This window comes from Lissotriton vulgaris, chromosome 7 (genome assembly GCF_964263255.1).
Source record: "Lissotriton vulgaris chromosome 7, aLisVul1.2, whole genome shotgun sequence".
NCBI classification, from domain to species: Eukaryota; Metazoa; Chordata; class Amphibia; order Caudata; family Salamandridae; genus Lissotriton; species Lissotriton vulgaris.
This window is the reverse complement of record NC_141695.1, coordinates 263447819-263465959: the sequence shown is the minus strand read 5'-3', so window position 1 is coordinate 263465959 and position 18141 is coordinate 263447819. Positions and strand designations below refer to the sequence as shown.

Below are 18141 nucleotides of genomic sequence, written 5' to 3'. Positions count from 1 at the left end.
CTACACAAAGTTGTTGGATAATTATTTTTTATAAAACTCTGATGTAGGCATCATGGATGAGTGGTCTTAAAAAGTTTATCCCAGGAGTGGACAATATCTATACTCCATAAGATAAGACAGAGAGTCCAATCTCTATCATTATGAGGTTCATCTTAGAAAAAGTGATTATATCTGAAGAAGGTGATGATATTTTGATTGTTTCACGGAAACGCTGCATCAACAGATATATTCATTTGGGTATATAAGGCTCGAAGGAATACATTTTAACATACTAATTGTTTTCAATTCTTTTTTTTTTAAATATGAGTTTTTTGTGAAATTATGAATGAGTTTTAAAGATTCTAGGGTATTTGATGTATTAGATAAACTATTAACATGTAATTCATGTATAAAATATAAATTGTTTACATAAGTATTTTTTAGGATTGGTTGTTAATTTGCACACATTTTGCGATTGTCTTTTACTCAACTGTTTTTATTATGGGTAAAGTGGAATAAAAAAAATAAAGATTTACAAAGATTATACATCCATATACATTCACTTTATTTGGATGAAGGAATTTTTAGGTTTCTTGAATGAGAAATTTGTGTTAGATACGTTTATTGTCAATTGATTATAATGATTAGTTTTAAAGATTAATATATTTTTATGATCTTCGGCCTTGGATCATTCAATGGGTTCCATTTCTACTAGTTTGAAAAAATAAACCTATATTTTAATTGAAAAGGGAAGCTTTTGTTGTTGTAAGTATAAAGTCACCCTGTTTCTTTTCTCTGTACTAGGGTAACTCCTTTAAGTTTCCATGATGGGAAGAGGGACACCATATTGGGTGTATTGTTCATTCTGACTAGGCTACCAATATCTGTGAGGATTGAAACTTCTCGCCTAAGGACTATGACAATGAAGGTCTGGACTCTGCAGTCAATAGTGTTATTGAGTGGTCGCTCTGCTATTTAATTTCTTCCTGGTCATCCTTTGCATTTCCACACCTTTCCTGACCTTATCTGAATGTGTATTTACTCATATACTACTTGAGAATGTTCGTGTGGAACATTGGGCTTTGCAGGTTGGGGACTATTGAGATTTCTGCTTCAGGATTTGCAGTGTGTAATACAATAAATATTCATCTCCTACCGCACCTTACTGATTATTACCTGCCTGGGACGGACTGGCCTATAGGGCAATCAGACATTGCCCAATGTACTGATTTGACAGGTTAGTGTGTGGTCCTTTTTTAGATGTTTATGGTCCTGTTTTAGGATTGATGTTGCACAAATTTCACTTTTCATTTGTAGGGTTGCATCATAATCATTAGTAGCTCGCACCAGCATACAATTAAATGTCGCATTAACCTGGGACAGTAGAACAAAAACTGCAATAATACACATCTCAACTGCACTCAGAGAGCTAAAATGGCTCCCAAATGAAACGTGTGCCAATTTCAAAATGGCTTGCCTCGTGCACAAAGCCCTGCACACAGGCAAACCCATCGACCTGGCTGTCGATCTCGAGAAGGCCAGTCAGACAAGGAGCCTCAGAAGTTCCAACACTCTACTCCTCATCCTGCTGAAAATCTGCAAACAAAAAAACGCTTCTCGATCCTTCTTTGGAATTCCCCCCAAATCTGCAACTCCATCCCAGTCCACGTCAGGACTACTCCCTGGCTCAATGATTAGAGCGGCAGACCCTGATGCAGAGGTCTAGCCCGGGACCAGGGTCCAATTCCCCGCCTCGGCGGGTCTTGGGCTCAAAATTCCACGGACCTGATAATTCTCGCCTCGGTGCCTATTCCAATCATGGAGTCCTACTCTGCAACTCTGGGCAATAGCTTGCTTAATCTCCACAACGGCTCCCACAACGCTTAGGATGCCTGGCCTCCACCTTGGGGGTGCCCAGGAGTGGACGCCTCACAGGGAAAGCCAGGGTGGGTTCCACAGCGGTATTCGTAAAAGTGCCTTGAGACCCTTGCGTGTGAGTAGTGCGCTATACAAGTATCAATTTACATTACATTACATTACAATTCAAAAGGCAGATCAAAGACTTCTTCCTCAACTGTTCTCTCCCAAATGGATAGCCACTGCGAAACGCTTAAGCTTGCACATTACAGGACACAGACACATTCTCACTAAGGGGCCGATTCACAGAACTAACTTAAGAAAAAATCCTAAACTTGCTACTTTTGGTATTCACAGAAGTTAGGATTTTGTCTTAAGTTTGTCTTAAGACAAACTTAAGACAGACTTAAGACTAAGTCTGTCCTAAGTCTGTCTTAAGTTTGTCTTAAGACAAACTTAAGACAAAATCCTAACTTCTGTGAATACCAAAAGTAGTAAGTTTAGGATTTTGTCTTAAGTTAGTTCTGTGAATCGGGCCCTTAGACTTCTACCTCATCCCCATTCTGAACCCTCCCTCTTCCACCCTCCCTAAAGGTGGCTTGGCTTGAGTCTACATGCTCTATATTGGGGTTTTCTGTGCCTTCTTTTACTGCAATACTGTTCAGTGCGCCAATACTTCCAATGCGCCATGACTCAATATGTATACGACTGCCAAACTGTGTGTTTTTACCCATGCTTTAAAGCGCTTCGATACCTCTGGGTCTGGCTAGCGCTATATAATACTTTTCAATAAATAACTAACTAAATAAATAAATTATGCAAATTGCGGTGTATTAGGGATATTTTAAAATGTAGCATGAAGAAATTATTGTTGAATTCATATGCGTTTAGCTGAAACATTACCTGCAGAATTTGTGTACACTGCTGACAATTATTTACGCATTTGATGTGCTTATAAAACGTGTTAATTTAGAATTGCTCAGTAAAAGTGCTAATTGCATATGTAATTTTGCAAGGTCTGTGTGCTATTTCTTATGTTGGCCAATGTCTATGGGCCTGAAATGCATTTTCCCTGGAAGCTCTTGCATTAGGTGTAATAGTTGAATTTCATTTGCTTGTTGGATTTGTTCTTTCTCACATTTATGTTACAGATGAAAGAAACATCCTTGTTAGCTAGAAAAATGTCTTTGTTTTAGGAGTTAGGCTTAGGGACAAGACAATACATTGAGCGTTGATACTGATAATGGAGAACTGTTGTACTTTCTCATTAGAGAAAGCCTGGGAATCAAAAATCACCTACGAGGAGGTGGATTGACTGATGGTGTGATGCTACAATGCATCTTGGGATACTACATGTGGTATTGATGTATTGAAGTTAGGGAAATTACCCGGTGGACTTTTGCCTTGCCTTGTGAAAGAGGGCATCTTTACGCTGCTTGACCCATCTGAAGTGGGGAGACTTCTTAGGAAGACTTCACACACTGACACCTTAATGGACCTTGCTTTGAGAAATGCTATGTAGGGATGCCACACTAGTGGTAGTGTAGAGACAGAATAATGCTTTATAACCACAAACTGCCAATGATGTGGAATATCAATGTTTGCTCAGTCATCTTTTGTGTCCTGATCCTCAAATTAATCATTCTGTGCATGGTGCACCGCCTCAATTTTATCCGTAAAGTTGTCTTTTTATTTGTTCTGATGTATTCTACACCCTCATCTTGAGCTGCCTTTATGTCCAGCTGTTCTTGGCTTTGTAATAAACTGACTAAACTTAATTGGGAGTCTGTGATTCTTAGGAGTCATGGTAAATTGGAACTGAAATAATTGACTGGCTAATGTTTTTTCTCCCCTCCTCGCTTTCATTCTGACAAAAAGTATCATTGACCTGGGGTTCCAGAGCAGATCTAGAACACGGAACCGGGCTCCTTCAGGATCTAGTGGGAAGCTTTTCACTGTTGATTTCCCCGATAATAAAATAAATATTGCTTGCAACAAGCTCACACCCATGCAGTCTCTAACACCTTAAAAACACTTAAAAGTGATCTTTACATGTTCAGGGCTGTACCAATTTGCAAAATGGGTGATGTTAGCTTTTTAATTCGCAAATGGGGCCACTTTGTTTGTGTGATTTGCCTTCCTTTCTGCCCAAGTCTTACCATGTATCCTGCAGCTTGATTCCAATCACCTATATGTGAATGTTATGCACATAATACTGTGTTGAAAGAAAGCAGACATTATTGCCTAAGAGCTGAAGACAGACCTTTTCTTGCAATGTTACATCAGATCAGGAAATGAAAGGTCTTTTTATAGAATAGAATGTGTACTTGAAGTTGAAAAATGCATGGCGCAGTATTTTGACACTGCCATTATCATAACAGAGAGGCATAACGTTTTAATTTTTTTAATTCTTTTTATTAAACATCATCGACATATCAAGCGATTTTGAGGCACAATTAGGAGACAGCATACACATTAGGCATCCGAACTAGTACATAGAAGTTCTAATATACAACGCAATTTACTCAACACTTAGGGGGGTGTAAGGTCTTTGTCATCAGCTACTGGTGTCAGCGGGGTGCAGATATTTCCCCTGAGTACCATGGTTCCCAGACCCTGTTCCATTTCCCAGGCCATCCCCAGGCTATCAGACCGACTTTTCGTGGAACATGCACCAGTCCAAGTCCTCCCTCCACTTTCCTATCGTGGGTGATTGGTGCGCTCCCCTGTTCTGCGCTATATTCCTTTTTTCGATCATTAACGCTAATGAGAGGCGTAATGTTTCTACCAAATATGGGGTGAAATGGGAGTCTGAGGAGGAATAACCAGCACCTTTATCCATGCCAGCATCAATATGTGCATTTAAAGACACGGAAGGGATTATCTCCGGTCAAATTATCATGAGTACTACTTGTGCCAAGGAGAACAAGAAATAATTTTGCCACTGGGAGCCCAGTTTAGATAAGATCATAGACACAGTCAATAATGCAGAGGGAATCAGGAGTAGGTCCACACATAATGTTGTTATGTCAATGTAAGGTGAAGTTACCTAGAAAATTCTGTGTTGCAAAATTTATATGCAAAGTCCAAGATGATGCCTTTACGCTGCCTTGCGTAAACAAGATTACCTCCTCGTTAGTCTTCCTCGCCCCCTGAGTTACAAAGTGAGCTTTAGCTCCACAACAGAACCCTCCAAAGCAAAAAGAAACCACCTCCCACCCCCTCCCAACATGGCCGACCAGTCCCACCTGACCTCTATAAGAGGCGGGCCGGCCCAACCAATCAGCCTGTTTTTTTTGTTCTGCACGATTCTCTCCAGAGCACTGTTCAGGTAAGATGGGCCGGCGTGAGCTGGCCCTTGGGGGTTTAGGGTGGAGGACCTGCTCTAGCGGTCTCGAGTGCCTTAGGCCTAAATAATCCCCCCCCCTCTTCCTTCCCCCGGTCCTATGGGGCCGGTTAGGTGCTGCTCTAGCGTGCCAGGGGTTTACAGGGCGGGGGGGGGGCGGCCGGGGATGTGGGGTGTTTGGTCATTCCCTTGTATCCCCAGGTCGTTACTGATGGGCCCTGGCCACTCTGTGGGCTTTTGGGTCCAGCGCAGCAGACGCCCATCGTGTGAATTACCCCTGTGCTCGAGCTGCTGCCCTGTTACGGTCTGCCTGCAGTTTTTATTTCTCAGTGTATCTGCTGCGGTGCGTTTTGTGGTTAGATGCAAATTGACAGTTCCGCCTCTCTCTGCTGTGTTTTATGCATATGGCGCTCTGCCTTCTTTCCACGAGTGGAGGAAGAGCTGGGATAGCTCAGTCGGCTTGGTTAAAGAATATGTATATTAATTACATGCTCTTTTACACTACGAGCGTGTGCGCTGGCGGCATAGCCGGCGCTGGGCTTTCACTGCATGGCTCTGTGGTAGAGCACGACACTGGCCTGGCCTGGGAAGGCACAGAGTCTCACAGCGTGTGGTTCCCGGCTTCTGAGCTGGGAGTCGCTGGAGCTCCGCAGCCTACGGCCATTCCACCCTGAAAGCACCTGATCTCAGAAGTTAAGCAGGGTCGGGCCTGGTTAGTACCTGGATGGGAGACCGCCTGGGAATACCAGGTGCTGTAGGCTTATTCGCTGTGCACATTCGATTGCGCGCGGTACTTGTACGGCAGTTCTTACACTGAACCATGCTGAGGTTGTGAAGTGGAGAAGTGTGGCTCAATGGGTAGGGCGGCAGACCCTGAGACAAAGGTCTAGCCCGGGACCAGTGTTCTAGTCCCCGCCTCGGCGGGCCTTGGGCTCAAATATTCTCCGGACCTGTTAATTCTCGGCTCGGTGCCTATTCCATTGAGGGAGTCACACCTTGCAACTCCACGACGCGGTGGATGCCTGGCATCCGCTTTCGGAGCCCTTTGGTCTGTTTTTTTTCCCCTATGGCGCCCTGGCTCGCCCTGGGCCGTCTGGTTGCTCTGGAATCGTGTGTGTTTCGAGGGCAGGGTGGCTGTGCCTTCTGGTCTCCTTGGGGAGGCGGGGGATTCCTTCTGCTCCATCGGCGGGGTCTCCCTGTTTGGCGGCACTAGCCCTTCTGACCGGACGCGGCGGGGGCCCTGGACCCCTCCTCGCCTCATCTGCCTCTCGCCCAGGGGGTCGTGTGCGTCCCCGGTCCTGGTGTATCGGTGCCTATTCCACTCCTGGTGTCGCGTCCTGCGGCTCTGGGCAATGGCTTGTTTTTTTTCCGCAACGGCCCCCTCCAGGCGTCAGAGGCCTGACCTCCACCTTGGAGGTGTCCGGGGTAGGACGCCTCGGGGAATTGGCCAGGAGGGTGTCCACATCGGCGTTCGTGCGAGCGCCTTGGGCCCTTGCGGATGTGTTGTGTGCTGTGGCGTGTTGCGCTTCGGTGCAGTTCGAGAGAGCTCCTGCGCGGGGAGGTCACGCAAGTGCGTGATTCGTTCCGCGTGAAGCGTGACTTTCCCTCTGCCAGCGGCAGTGGTGTTTCCCGGGGTGTCTCGGGGTAGGGTCTCTGCGCAGGTCGCCTGACTCCCTTCCTCTGCCTGCGTTGGGCTTTGTCGCCTTTCCCACTCAGTTGGCCGCAAGGCTGGCTCGGACGTCGGGTCTGGCTGCGTCCTTGTCGGCGGTATAGGCGAATGTCCCACTCGGGCTGTCTCCGGTCTTTTCATTGGGGCCCGCTCCCCCGGGCGCGGACTTCCTTCGGACTCCCCGTCCGCCTGTGGGTGTGGTCGTCCCGCCCTTGCTGGGGTGGGGCCCTTCGGCCGTTCCACCCGAAGTCAGTCTTCACGGGGTGCTTTCGGGGTTGGCTTCCGGGCCCGAGTGACGGCTCTTCCCGACCCGTCCTGGGACGTGGCTGTCCCGGTCCTTGGGCTCGGGGACCGTGTGGTGGCCTGTGGGCCCGGCCTGCGAAGGGGGGGGCCCCACTCTCACTACCTCTCGGCCTCGTTTCTCTTCTTCCCCCGTGGGTGTGGCTTCACGTCTGGCGGTGTCTCTCACCCGTCGGCTCCCTGACCTAGGTACGGTGGTCCCTTCGGTCCTCGTATCGGGCTTGTCCTCCTTCGGGGGGGCGTGTGCATGGCCCCGGTACTTCCCTCTGGTTCATTCAGGGGGGGCGGGGGGGTAGGCGCCCTTTGGCGCCGGGTCGTTGGGGGTCGGTGGGATCTCCGGCGGTCACGCAACTCCTCGTGCTTCGGAGTTTGCTGTATGTCCTCCTGGCCTGCCGTCGTTTTTCTGTGCTCGCTTCGGCCGCACATTGACTATGATTGGGGGGCTTTGGGTCCCCAGGTCTTGGTCGGGTCAAGCGTCCTGGTGCTGTGGGCGTTCCCCCGGGGTCCGGCTAGGTGAAGGCGGTTCGACGGTGTCGGATCTATTCCTTCGCTGCCTAGGTTCCTCTGTTCACGGAAGGGGACTCGGCCCTCCTGCCCGGGTTCTACTCCTCCTTCCGGGTCCTGGGGGTTGCCCGGCCTGTGGCATGGCCTTTTCGGTCTGTGGTACGCGTTCCCCCGTGCCCTCTAATATCGCGGCTGGACCCGCTTGGGCAGGGCCAGGGTACTCCTGGGTGCTCGCCTCGGCTGCGCATGGTCTTAGTTTGGAACGTGGCAGTATAGAGGTGCCTGGCACCCGCGCGTGGTTGACACGCAAGTCGTGGTGCGTTCCTGTTTTTGGTTCCCGGCGGGGTCCGCCGCCCCGGGTACCCTCTCCTATGGCGAGCTGACGGTTCGAGCCTCCTGGCCGATCCCGGATCTTCCCATACCGTGGTTGGGTCCCCCGCTCTCGGCATCAGTGTTGTGCCGGCTCTTGTCGGCTGGCCTGCCTCCTTCGGCAGGCCCGGGTCTGGTGCGGATGCTCGGGGTTGTGGCTTGCTACGGGGTTCCCGCAGGTCTTCCACGTGCTATGCCTGTGCCCGGCGCTGGGCGCCCTTCTCGCATTGGCGCGGTCGGCTTGGTGCTGTCCCCGCCTCCGTGGTCCCCTTGCGGGTCTTGGTTTTCCGGTCTGAGGGGTGTTCCTGGAACGTGGCCCCTTCTTTCCTGTGGGCCCGGTGGGCGGCCGTGCGGGCCTTCCACAGTCCGGTGTTCGACGACCTGGTTTCCTTGGTGGCTCGCTTGGCTCCGATGATATTTATCCTTCGCCCACGGGTGCTCTGCCGGTCTCCCCCTTGGGTGCTCGCTTCGGCTGCACAGATACTGATAGTGGTACGTTACTGTGGAGATTTGCAGGGCCCCTGCGCGAGGGTGACTCGCAAATTCGTGAGGCGTTCCTCAGGAGTTTTCTCTCTCGTTCTATGAGCTCTTCGGGGTCCGCCCTTTTGGGCCCCGGCCATCGGTGGCTTTGCGGTTCCTCGCCTTTCAGGTGGTTTTCCCTTGTGGCGATGGTGTCTGCTGGGCAGATGGGCGTGCGGGGGTCGTTCCTCCGCTCCCCGCCCGTCTTGCGGGTTTTGCCGGACGGGGTTGTTCCTCCGGCATGTCCCCCGTGTCCTTCTCGGGGTTCCTTCCCTGGGGCCTCGGTCTCAGGTGGTATCTTTACCGCTTTTCCCGGCCAACGCGGTTCCACCCTTGTCCGTGCTGGTTGTTCGGCATGCTGTTTTGGCTTCTCTTGGCCGCACGTCTTTCCTTCCCCGATGGGGTGACCTGTGTTGTGTCTTTTGGCCCGGTTCGTTCGGGCCGCTAGCCCTCGTTCCACCTTGGTTCGCGGGCTTACTCAGGAGGCATCCTTCCCTACGCTTCGCTGGGTTCGGTGGATCCGGCGGGGGTCCCAGGGTCGGTCCGCGAGGTGTGGCTCTGTTCCCTGGGCCCCCTTAGTGGGTGTCTCATCTGTGGAGTTTTATCTGGCTTCGGCGTGGGCGTCCCCCGCCTGGTACGTGGGTCTCTAGCAGTCCCGGGGGGACTTCGCTGGGGCCGTTCTGAGTGCTGGAGCTGCGACTCCTGGTTGGCCTCCTTTTCCTGGAGGTCTTGGTTTCAGGTTTCCTGTGATCCCTGTTTTCTTCTCAGTTGGTATACTTCAACCTTGGGTTGGTTTCTCTGCATCACCGTGTGGTGTTGTTGTTATGGTGGGCAATGAAGCCTTGTTGGCTTGGGTATTGGCTCACTTTGTAACTCAGGGGGCGAGGAAGACTAACGAGGAGGTAATGCCCCGGTTACTTACCGGTAATCTTCATTACTCCGAGTATAGTCTTCCTCGCCACATGAGTTCCCTCCCCCCCTCCCTGTCTGGCTATCGGCTTCATTGTTTGCTTGGTAGATCAGGCTGATTGGTTGGGCCGGCCCGCCTCTTATAGAGGTCAGGTGGGACTGGTCGGCCATGTTGGGAGGGGGTGGGAGGTGGTTTCTTTTTGCTTTGGAGGGTTCTGTTGTGGAGCTAAAGCTCACTTTGTAACTCATGTGGCGAGGAAGACTATACTCGGAGTAATGAAGATTACCGGTAAGTAACCGGGGCATGTCTGCTCATTGAAAAATCCTCTCGAGAAGAAAACAAGTGATTTGAACATAGCATTTCTATAACACAGGGATTTGTGTTACATTCTTTACCAGACTGGACTATTTGGTAAAAGTTTGCATGTGAAATGCATTTAAAAAAAAAATATTTTGAATCATGGATAAAGTCCCATAGATAGTGAGGCTACTGTACAGACATTGTAAACTTTTCCTTCCTCCCTGTGCTTTGGCTAGCCTTGGTTAATTTTCGAAAAGGATTTTGGGGGGAAACATCACTCTTCTTTTGCAACCTTTACTGCATCATCCACCCTTGCAAGTTGTGTGTGTGTGCGTGTGTGTGTGTGTGTGTGTGTGTGTGGGTGTGTGTGTACACACACATATATATAATTTATTTTCTACTCAAAGCAAAGGTCGGAGACTCTTCGGTTTACAAACTGTAATTTAATATGATCAGGCAGATGCGTTTCAGCAACGGCCTTTTTCAATATCGGTTCACAACCAGAATGTCAAGCCCCACACCTTTCTTCCACAATCGCAATGGGCAATGGAAAGTGGCAAGTGAGAACGGACTACACGTTTAATCACTGTTGGATTCAATTATGCTCTTATAGTTGCAATGTTCCTTATTAGCATTGATTAATTAGTAACTGTGCCTGTACCGATGCCACTATTGCAGTAATTATATATCTCTTGTAAAAACGAAATACCCAGCACTTTATTTCATTGGTATAACATTGTTGATTTTCTGAGTGCATCCCATCTCGTTCTATTTAAAGGTTGCAGGTTAAATTAAAGTACTGTGTCCCTCGTCCGCTTGCAAATTTCACTGTTTCTTGGCACATACCTGCAGGCGTTAGTTTCGTAACCTCCATTCAACCATATAGTAATGTCTCTCATGCCAGAAGCCCTGCTATTTCTCCAGTTATCTGAAGTTCTGGCAGTCAAGTAACACAGCATCCAATTGCCACAATGCTGCCAAACATCTTTCGGGCGGGTGCCTCCTTGGTGATTGTGGCCATCACATAAACATTTTTCAACAAAAAAAATAATATATATACATATTTTTATTTTTTCCCCAGGGTATGGGGCTTCAGGGGCCCGAAGGTCAACCCAATACTGCATATGGCAAATGCTGTCTCCTGTGTGCAGTTGGTAGCTTGCTGGGGGTTTAGCCATAGGTCAAACATTGTGATTGATTAACCCCTCACTGTGCACTGCCAACATTCGAGGATTTGGAAACAGGAGCTGGCTGCAGCACAGTCCCTGTGATTAATCCCTCACCTTGCATGAACAAAGACTGTATGTAGCGGGGAATTGGCTGCCTCTGGGTGGCTCCCTGTGGGGAGTTGTTAGGGGGGCCTGGCTGCAAACCAGGCCCTGTGGCCAACCGCACATCATGTGCAATGAAAGGCCACGTGCAGCATGAGGTCGGCTGCATGCAGGGAGGTTGGCTGCCTCCAGGTTCGTTGGTCAAAAGTCATGCAGAGTATGGGGTTGGCTGTCTCTGGGAGCTATGCCATAAGGCCTGCGCACATGCGGGGTGTTGACTTTACAGATGGTAATACAATATTTCCATTAAAAAATATAGAAATTAACTGACTAACTTTATAGTTTGGTGAATATGTCAGAGACAACGTTAATGTTTTGAACAAAAAAAAACACAGAAATTCACTAGTTATACTTAGCGGAGCTAACCATAGCTTGCACTATGCACTGCTTATGACCTCACAAATTATATCACTCATGACATATTATGTGACATAATTTATAACATCTCCAATGACATCCTTGATGACATCACTGATCCAATAATTGTGTTTGTTTGTTTTATATTTTACATAGTAGTAGGTAACTACCATATTACTTTTCTTTTTAATGTTGGACAAGTTGCTTTCAGCTAATGGGTGTAAGCATTTAGAAAATGGATTTGCTCCTAATGCATAGTAGGTGTGTAGAGGTATAAAACATGTTGTAAATCTTTGTTTTTTTCCACAGAATATATATACACACATCCAGCAGTATATAATGAGGTATCCAGTCTGCTTTGATTAGTTCTAGTAATTACTCCATGAAATTGATGTAAAGAAATGACTAAACATGGCTCACAATTAATCGTATCATCAGAGTGTGATCTGCTGCACACCATCTGTGACTCCCCTCGGTATGATCTTTCTGGGAGGTGGTTGGCAACACACTGAGCAAGACCCTGCCAGTCACGACATCTCTCTCTCACCCCTTGATCCTTCTGCATGCCCTCCCTGACTCTCTCGACCTGTCTCCTGTAAAGGGCCATCTCTTCCATACGGCGCTTGCCATAGCTAAGATATGCATTTAATACCACTGATCCTCTCCCACACTCTCCTGCTATGTTCGTAGGGTCTCTGCAATGTATCAGACTTCCTACCACGGGTGAGTCATCTGCAACCTTGAGAATATAGTGGCGGACTTTCTTCACACATGGGCACCCTTTCTCCATGACGCTGCCTGCTAGCCCCTGGAAGACTGCGCACCCAACCCTACCAGCTCGACAGATTGCTACCTTACCTTGCACCCCATTGGCATCACCCACATGGACCTGCCCGGATTAGCCCTTGTGAAAGCGGTGACTCCACGATGTCGTGCCTAGACAGTGGGAACTAGGACCCCGGGTCAGGAGTGTGGGGAGTGGGACACCGGACACCACTTCCGGTTAGGGGAGCAGGGCGGGACACAACAGGACCACAGGGGCAAGGGGCAAGGGGCAGGACACATCCAGGTTGCTGTAAGAGACATCGTAATAAAGATACCTGATTCCACGCAACGGTGTCTTGTAATTCCTTGGGGGCTCCAGGATACTGGTGACGAGGTGACGAGCACATGTGTGTCGAGTGCCCATCTGAAGGAAGGAGCAAGACCAGGAGCCCACCCTGGGTTGTGTCGTGTGCCCAGCGCCTGAAGCAGCGAGACCAGGAGCCCACCCTGGTTTGCGTGAATGAGAAAAGGAACGGGGCAGGAGCCCACCCCGACCGCATCTGGATGCACCGGTAAGCCCCGACAGAAATTGCAGATTGAGCTCAAACATTCCAAAATTGAGCGCGAGCTCTCGCGAGAACGAGAGCGGCCATTTTGAAGTCAGGCGGTCTGGCCAATCAGCGCGCGAGAAGATCGGGTGGCCATTTTGAAACCAGGCAACGCTCGGATTGGTCCCGGAGTCTCGCGAGAGTCTCGGCACCCATCTTTAGTCAAGCAAAACGAACCAATCGGGGAGCGTAAAAGACCGGCGACCATTTTGAGGTCAGGCAGAATAAGAAAAAGCCATGAAAGTACCGAGAACAGCACTGAAAGAAGGCAAACACGCACAGGGCAGTGCAAATAAAGACAATAAAAGGAAAAGGAATGAAAATAGAGAAGCACAAAGAGATGGAGATGGACAAAGGAATGAAAACAGAAGAATACTGTGAAAAGGTAAGAAAATAAAGGAGAAAGCACAAGTGCCATTAAGAGCACAGAAGGAAGGAAATAAAGGAGAAAGTACAAGTGCCACCAAGAGCACAAACAGAAACAAAGATGGCAGAACCAAGGAGCGAAAGGCAGAGCGCCCAATATTGCAGACCTCTCCCATTCAACCTTTCAGAGCCGCAAGTGGGAATAAGATGGGAGCGGTGGGTTCGGAGATTCGAGAGGTACATGGAGGCCACAGATGTGACAGAGGCCAAACAACTGGGTCTGTTCCTAAATCTAGTGGGTGATGAAGTAGACGATCTACTAGTAACCCTACCAAAAGATGAGACATCGACGTACAAAGGGCTAATAAAATGCCTAACAAATAAATTTGATCCGCAGAGAAACATTTACTTTGAGCAATATACCTTCACAATAGGATTTCAACACACTGATGAATCGCAAGAGATAAAAGCGGCGTTTAATGCCCTTGACAAGAGAGTAGACCTGCTTTCTGAAAGGACAGAAACTCTCAAAAGCACAGTAGGCGAATTAAAAGCCAAATTGGAATCTGCACAAGAAAAGATATATTACTTAAGACGTGATGGAAATGCAACAAAAGAAAGAGTGGAATCTTTGGAGAATTACTCACGAAGGAACAACATCAGACTCCTGAAGGTTCCGGAAGGAAAAGAGGGGGGAGAGATGAAAAAATGTATCGCCTCCTTGCTTAAAGAGTACCTGAACTTGGAGGAATCTGTTGAAGACTTGGAAAGGGATATTCAACGAGCCCATAGAGACCCGTTCCATTTAAAGCAGGGGAGATCAAAACCGAGAAAGATTCTAGTCAACTTTCTAACCTATTCCACCAAGGAGAAGATATTGAACTTAGCGCTTAAATCTACAGCTTTAAAAGCCTCAGATTTCTCCTATGTTATTAGGTCTGACTTGTCGAAAACAACCCTTGATAGACAATGGGAATTAGGCCAGAGAATGGAGAAGTTCAGGGCTCTGGGAGCTACTGTCCAGTTGAGGTTTCCTGCCTTCCTGAGGGTTATGTATAATAACAAAATGCACAACATCCATTCCCCTCTGGAGGCAGATGAACTCCTGGCCTCCATTAGTGACCATCAACAGGGAGCCGTTTAGATATCGGAATATCGGAATCCTACAGACAAGAAGATAAGGAGATATAGAGGTAAAGATATTTTAGGTCCCTATATCACTCTATATCCCCCTCCTCTTGGGGACAACCTCATATATTAACTCTACTTGATAGATTAGCATGGTAGAAACACATTTAAGGATATGGGAATAAAAAAAAAGGGAAAAGGGAATGTTCACGGAGGGTGTTTCAAAAAAAAGAAAAAAAAAGGAAAAAAAAGGAAGAAAAAAAAAAGCAGTAACACGGATTGGAAATTGGGGAGGGGGGGTGGTTGAAGCTCTTAAAAGGAAAAGGAAAGAGAAAAAAGAAGGAAAAAAGAAAAGAGATGGGAAAGGGGAAAAAAAACACACAAAAAAGGGAGAAATTTGAGAAAACCTCTAAGAGGTTTATCTACCTCTAATATTACTACTCTGTATCTTTTCACTCATGACGTCTTCCCCTTAAGAGTATCAATCTTGATGCTGCCGGATTACATTTCATACCAACAACACGTAACAGGGCTGGGTGAGGGGGGACCCCTCAGAGAGACAAATCTGGCATCAGCGGCCAGGTTAAGTAAGGGTGGTTTTCCAGGGAGGGGAGGGGGTAAAACTGCAAAATATCCTCATTTGTTAGGCACCGATTTACATTTACAAACCTCATTAAACACATCTCAGTTTTGTTTAACCTGCCTTGGGAGTTGTTTTCTTCATATTGACTCAATGAGTCGGTGTAGGAGTAAGGATATCAGATGATGGGAATAAAATTCTTGTCCTGGAATGTCAATGGCCTGCGTGTCAAGAGTAGGAGGAATAGAATACTACAATATTTGAGGGACTCTCCAGCGCAGGTCATTGTCATTCGGGAAACACATCTTCTCCAACAAGAAGTGAAGGATATGTTGAGGAAAATTAGATGGGTAGATTGTTTTATTTGTACCAATCATAATGGGAATATCCGGGGTATCCTTATCATCTTCAAAAGGCAAGTTAGAGCACAGATTCTTGCCCATGAGGAAGACTTCACTGGTAAGTGGCTATATGTCAAAGTAAGTCTAGAGGGCAGACCATATAATCTGGTAGGCTATTATGGACCTAATCAGGACGACCCCTCATATTTGAACAAAATTCAGAGCCACCTCTTAACAACTCACGATCCAATAATTTGGATGGGAGATTTTAATTTAGTACTTAATCCAAAATTGGACAAATCCCCCACCTCAAGGGCATTAACCTATAAGAAATCCAGGCAGGCGCTGGGGGTTGTCATGTCAATGCTTGGATTGGCGGATCCATGGAGGGAGAGAGCAGGCGATGCACTTGGCGTATCATATCTCAATCATAAATACAATCATAAGTCGAGAATTGATTACGCTCTTTTTAGTTATTCATTAAGAGAAGGATTTACTGTACTTGCCCTCGCACTTATCAGATCATTCTGCCATATCTTTTTCCTTACAATTAGCTCAGCAATCCTCTCATACCTTTTGGTCATTTGACCATACGATTCTTTTAGAGGAAGAGGAAACTGACCTCCTCATCCAAGAAACAAAATTCTTTATGGACATCAACATAAATTCTACTCAGCTAGGTATAGTATGGGAGGCTTATAAAGCAAATTTGCGAGGCCATATAACCAACAGGGCCTCTTATCGAGGGAAACTATACAGGGCAAAGATCGCCAACATTGAAATGGAAATCGCCCTCCTTGACCAACGTATTGGCTCTGGAAATGGGACTAATAAAGAGCAGAAACAACGTAAGGAATTAAAGGAGAAGTTAGATAATATTCTTCAAGAGAGGGTTGCATTGAGATGGGCAGCAAGTAAGCTTTCAAACTTTGAATATGGTGAATCCGCGGGTAAGGTTCTCGCATGGAAAATTAAATCTGACCAGGCCAAAAAACACATAAAGCACGTCAGCGTAGAGGGGGAGACTCACGAAAGATCTTCTATTAGAGATATCGGAGAAGCATTTCTGGAGTTTTTTCGGCAAATTTATAAGGAGGAGATCTCGGACGACCCGAGGTCTAAGCTTAGATGGTTAGAGAAGATTACTCTTCCCACTCTCACCTCGGAACAAAGTGACCGGCTTGATAGACCTATTTCAGAGGAAGAAGTGAGTGAATCTATTAAAAAGGTGAAGCGGGGTAAGGCAGCGGGCCCTAACGGTCTTCCCGGTGAATTACTTTGGGTCTTGGCACCCGAAAAAGTCTCAGTGCTTACAAGACTCTTTAATGACATCTTAGCCAATGGTGCTACCCCACCTAAATCATGGGGGAAGGCAACTATCGTCTTGATTCCGAAACCCGGGAAAGATCCGGCCAAATGTGGCTCTTATAGGCAAATTTCGCTTTTAAATAGCGATTTTAAGCTCTTTGCGGCTGTGTTGGCGAATCGGTTGGGACGCGAGGTTGGCTCAATAATACACACTGACCAGAAGGGCTTCATATGGGGTAGACAGCTCTCAGACCTCACGTATGACCTAATTGGGGCAGTGGATATCGCCTCAATGTTCTCCTTCCCTTTGGCCATTATGACCCTCGACACTACAAAAGCGTTCGATTGAGTAAATTGGGCATATTTAGCTGAGGTCATGAAGAAATTTGCAATTGGGCCAAACTTTCGGAGATCAATTGGTCTGTTGTATGCCAATCCCAGTGCAAGCATTTTGGTCAACGGTTCATGTACCCAGCCCTTTCAGATCAGTAGGGGAACAAGACAGGGGTGTCCACTGTCCCCTCTACTTTTTAACATGTATATTGAACCACTTGCACAATCCTTTAGGGACGATCCAATAATTTCCTCATTCGAATTCGGTGGTTGGGAAAGAAGGGTAGGGCTTTTCGCCGATGACATAGTAATTTACACCAGTGACCCAGCAAATGCCTTCCCCATTGTGGTTGAAAAGGCCAAAGAATTTGGAAACGTATGGGGCTACGATATCAACGCTGAGAAGACTGAGCTCATGACGTGGAATATTGCTAATCCGGGCGTTGGGGTGGCACCCTCAATCCGCTACCTCGGAGTTAAAATCACCCAAGGCATTGACACCCTAGCAAAAGTTAATTTAGATCTGGTCTTCCGAGAATGTAGGGCCCTATTGAAATCCTGGGCGGGTCTTCGATTATCAATCTTTGGGAAAGTCAACATTGTAAAAATGTCTATCATTCCGAAACTGACTTTTATTTTCAACTATATTCCCTTGGCTTTTGACTCCAAGCAACTTATTAAGTGCCAGCAAGAAATTAATTCTTTCATTTGGGGCAATAAAGCTACTAGGTTGGCCTGGAACAAATTAAGGAGGAGGAGGGAAAAAGGTGGGCTGGCCCTCCCAGACTTGCAGTATTATTCTTGGGCAGTCCAGCTCTCCCACTCAGGAATGCTCCTGAAGTCACCAGATCTCTCTTCAAATGGGAGATTGTTTAAGGCAATGCTGGTAGGGGCAAACCTCCCGCTAGATGGGTTTCTATTTAAGTTTGAGACCGAAAGTTCTTCAAAAAGGTGAGGCTCAAGACTCTTTTAACACTATTGAAGTCATGGGTGCAAATTAAACGTAGAGTGGGGCTGGCATACTTTTCTAACTATGCTCAGATATGGGACTCTCCTGGGCTCCCATTGTGCCTGCAAGACTCCCTGGCTACCCCTCTAATTACAGCTGGGTTCTCAAGATGGGGTGAATTGATATCTGGAGGCATCTTGATAGAGTGGGAGGAGCTTAGGGAGAAAGTAGGGCCGACTCTGTCAAGATTTAAGTACATACAAATCAGTAGTTGGGCCAGAGAATTAATCAGGAAAAATCCTTGTATTGGTAGACTTAGCCC

At 47.4% G+C, this 18141-nt stretch overlaps 1 non-coding gene and 1 pseudogene across 1 annotated transcript; both read left to right on the top strand.

Annotated features, from left to right (window-relative positions):
• The first annotated feature begins 5834 nt into the window (after positions 1-5834).
• Positions 5835-5943, top strand: LOC147701337 (5S ribosomal RNA; annotated as a pseudogene).
• Positions 5944-8483: 2540 nt separating this feature from the next.
• LOC147701336 (U6 spliceosomal RNA) lies at positions 8484-8590 on the top strand. The gene has a single exon (XR_015298493.1). It is a non-coding gene; the product is annotated as a U6 spliceosomal RNA (small nuclear RNA).
• Positions 8591-18141: the final 9551 nt, after the last annotated feature.